This window comes from Miscanthus floridulus, chromosome 9 (assembly GCF_019320115.1).
Source record: "Miscanthus floridulus cultivar M001 chromosome 9, ASM1932011v1, whole genome shotgun sequence".
Taxonomy (NCBI): Eukaryota; Viridiplantae; Streptophyta; class Magnoliopsida; order Poales; family Poaceae; genus Miscanthus; species Miscanthus floridulus.
This window is the reverse complement of record NC_089588.1, coordinates 52,577,101-52,581,316: the sequence shown is the minus strand read 5'-3', so window position 1 is coordinate 52,581,316 and position 4,216 is coordinate 52,577,101. Positions and strand designations below refer to the sequence as shown.

The 4,216-nt window shown below is 37.7% G+C and overlaps 1 non-coding gene across 1 annotated transcript; it reads right to left on the bottom strand.

Moving 5' to 3' along the window:
* Nucleotides 1-297: 297 nt before the first annotated feature.
* Nucleotides 298-406, bottom strand: LOC136484666 (small nucleolar RNA R71). Its single transcript, XR_010766165.1, has one exon. It is a non-coding gene; the product is annotated as a small nucleolar RNA R71 (small nucleolar RNA).
* Nucleotides 407-4,216: the final 3,810 nt, after the last annotated feature.

Here is a 4,216-nt window from a genome sequence, read left to right as displayed (position 1 = left end):
TCTCTGCTCCAACTATGGCCAGCATCCATACTAGACCAATAATCAATGTCGGAGATAATGAATTCAAGCTCAAGCTAGCCATCATCAACATGGTGCAAGCAAGCCAGTTTTGTCGAAAGGCACATGAAGATGCGAGTGCACATCCCTAACACTTCCTGGAGATTTGCAGCAGTTTCACCATCAAAGGAGTAACCCAAGATGCCATATTACTTCGCCTCTTCATATTCTCACTCTTGGGGAAGGCAAAGCAATGCTACACTGCCTTCCTAGTAAAGTTCCTTCCCATAGGCAAGACCAATGCTCTACATGGGAGAATTTCAAGCTTTCAGCAACAACATGATGAATATGTCCCTGAGGCATGGGAACGCTTTCAAGATTACATTGCGGAATGTCCTCATCATGGGATGGAGAATTGGCTACTCATGCATAATTTCTACCATGGGTTGACCAACAGTACCCATGAGACTATGGATGCTACTGCTAGAGATGCATTCCTATCACTCACCATACCAGCTATAACAACTCTTGTGGAGAAGATGGCCTCCAACCAAGGTTGGAATGAAGAACGTGTTCAAACCTATAAGAGAGTGGAGGTATGCATTAACTCAAGGAGGTAGACATGCTATCTGCCAAGATGGACCTACTGATGAACAAGCTCGAAGATCGAGTCAATGAGAAGTAAGAAGTTATGCACATTCATGATTCTCTCATGACATGTGAAGTGTATAGAAACATTGGGCATTCAGGGAGAAATTGTCCTAAAACCCATGAGGATATGAACTTTGTCAACAACAACTACTACTTTTGTCCTTGGCAGAATTAGGGATGGACTCAGCAATAGAGACCAAACTACCAAGGTAATTACCAAGGTAACTATCAAGGTAATAATTTTAATAATTTCAATCAACCACCCTTGAGAGAATTAATTGCTGGCCAATCCAAACTTATGGAGGGATTATCTAGAAAGGTAGCTACCAATAATAAAATTCTAGAGAACAAAAATAATAGAATGGATAGCTTTGATTCTACCTTTAAGAATCAGCAAAGCATTAATAAAGTGATAGAATCACAAATAGCTCAGCTGGCTGCTGCTGTTCCTCCGTCCAACAATGGTAAGATTTTGAGGCAACCGAAAGATCTAGAAACTACAAATCTTATTGATATTCACAATGCAGCATATTACTGTATACAACCATTGATGGGAAGGTGGATAGATTATACCTTGCTAGAAAAGAAGAGTGATCTAGGAAGACCTATCATCCCCATCGCCATTGGACCTCACATTTTTCAAGGAGCTATCTGTGACTTCAGAGCAAGTGTCAACTTCATGCCTAAGGTGATTTATGATCAAATTAATGGAGATACTTTGTTGTACACAAATATGCATTTGTAGCTTGCAGATCAGTCACTCTACTACCCCAAGGGAGTTCTTGAAGATGCCATTGTTTGAGTAGGACAGTCATATGTTCCTGTAGACTTTGTTGTTTTGGAAATAGGTGGAGATGTAAGGGCACCCATTATTTTGGGCCAACCTTTCCTTAGCACCGCAAAAGCAATCATCTACGCGGATAGTGCCAAGATTTGCTTCACAATCAAGGATAGAAAGGAGAAGTTTTCTTTCAAGAATCGTATCTTGCAATCTCCTGGACATCCACAAATGTCATACTTGCCCGAAGAGACAACAGTGACCAAGAAGAAGAACAACAGGAGGTGGAAGAACAAAGCCAAGTAGTCACAAGAAGAATCAGTCAACATGATCAACACACTCAGATCAAAGTATGACCACCTCCTCGCTTAATCATTCCTTGCTAAGAAGGATGATCTAGGCGTACCAATGATCGAGTGTACCATTGATCAAAGAATATTCCATAAGACCTTCCATGACATTGGATTGGGTGTTAACATAATGTCCAAGGTAAAGTATGAATACTTATTTGGTGACGAACCTTTGTTCCCTACATATATGCAATTGTAGATGCCACACCAATCAATTAGATTCCCGAAGGGAATAGCAAAAGATGTTATGGTAAGAATACATGATCAATTTGCCCCTACCGATTTCATGGTTCTAGACATGGTGAAGAAGAAGATAATACGCCCATCATCCTTGGAAGACCGTTCCTCAACACTACCAACACGATCATCTATGTCAGATCTTGACAAGTCCACTTCCAATTTCCTAGAGAGAATGTACGTTGTTATTTCAATAGTTATACCACTTATGAGCAAATGAAGAAGTCCTACTCTAGGAGGAGATGTTGATCATCCCAAAACCAAAAGAATCAATCCCTAAAGAAAAGTTGGGAGAAAGATGAGGAACCTTAACAACCTGTGAAAGATGAACCTACTCTGCCTAAGTCAAGTCCACGAACCAAGCAGGTATGGGAAAAGGAGGTGACATCACCATCAGAGACACCATCACAAGATGTGCAGCCATCTAGGTCTCCATCGTTGAGACCGGATGATGCACCTGAAGAGTAAAGGATTTTTCTCTAGCCAAGTTCTGTCTGGAGGACTCAAAAATCCAAACCCTAGCTGTGAGGTAACATCGGTAGTTATCCATATTTACTTTCTAGCATTGCATGAATTCTTTTCACTTTAGCATATTTACTTATCTACATTAGCATTACATTTAGAAAAGGAAGATAAAAAGTTTCATTATTGTATATCATCACATTATAAAAATCCTAAGCCCCACATGAGTAATTTTATGGTGTGTAAACACCCACGGGAATATTCACTGTGGTGGCATAATATATATATATATATATATATATATATATATATATATATATATATATATATATATATATATATATATCATGCATGCATATTTTCTATTGGTGCCACGAGTTTTGGTGTTCTTGTAGTAGTATTTTGTTGGATGATCAAGAGTAAAGCCAACCATCTGAAGAATATTTTTCCGAGTTGTTGTCACACCCGCTGCACAAGGAACCCTACTTCTGGACGGATGAGAAAGACTTATGTTGGTAGACTCACTCTAAGAAAGACCACGACAACATCCAGCTTGGAGGAGGAGCATCCCCATGTATCTAGCTAAGTATTTCTTTTCATTTGCTATTTTTAAGTTTGCTATATAGTTGCTAAAAATAATAATGAAATAAAAAGATGCATAACAAACTAAAAGCAAAATAAAAATTTATATTTGTATTAGCCATATATATAATAGTAAGGTGTGATCCTAAAAATGAAAACAAAATAAAAAGTGTGTGTCTAGTTTTTTGTTTTTAAGAAGCTAAATAAATGGACTCTGAGGATAGTCTCTTGCAATGGAAATGATGAATAGTTGCTCTATCGTAATTCCTTTCAAGTACCTAGTTTTCGGCCTTGAATTCTCCTGAGTTTTGGATACGACTATTTTGATGTAAGAATTTTCTCTAAACTTGAAACTTGTGGGTAACATATGCTTGATCTAAGTCTAGGTAATTTACGGATATGATATGAGAAGGTTGGAGCTGTTGTTTATCTTGTTCCAAGTGATACTAAAGTTCTAGAGCTTTATCTAATGAAAAATATGAAAATCCTACATGATGAGCTCCTATATGACAAAGCTTGAATTCCTACCAAAGCCATGCATGATATTTAGATTAGGAAAACTTCAACATATATGTTGCGTGCATTGCATTGAGTTTTGTCAAGCTTTGTTGACCCTTATGAGAGGTTTGTCATGCCATTAAAATCAAGATCATGCACACACCACCCAAATATGCACTACTCCTACACTAGGGGTAGGCGCAACAACATGCCATTCTATCTAGATCCACCCAAAAAGGTTTTACTCCTACACTGAGAGTAAACACCAAAATATTCTTGATAGGAATTTCCGCCAAATAAATGCTCCAAGTTCTTGTGGCTATCTGTCAAAAGTTTTGTTGCATAAAAGAGGCATGGGGCTATGCAAAAGTTATTCATAAAAAAATAATTGAAAAAAATGGACACAAAAGTGTCTGAGATATTAAAAACAATGGGTAGTTAGATGCTCGTCTAAAAAAAAGAAAGAGAGATGAATAAGATAGCCCCTGTTTTCTAGCAAATGTTTCTAAGTTTCAAAAAAGAGATATGTTTTCAAGGAGCATAGTAGGATTAGGTTAGCCACCATATATATCCACCACATTCATCCATACACATGCACATCTTGATTTGATTGTATGACTCAACTTTCTTTGGATCTAAGGTTTGACTTTACAATATATGT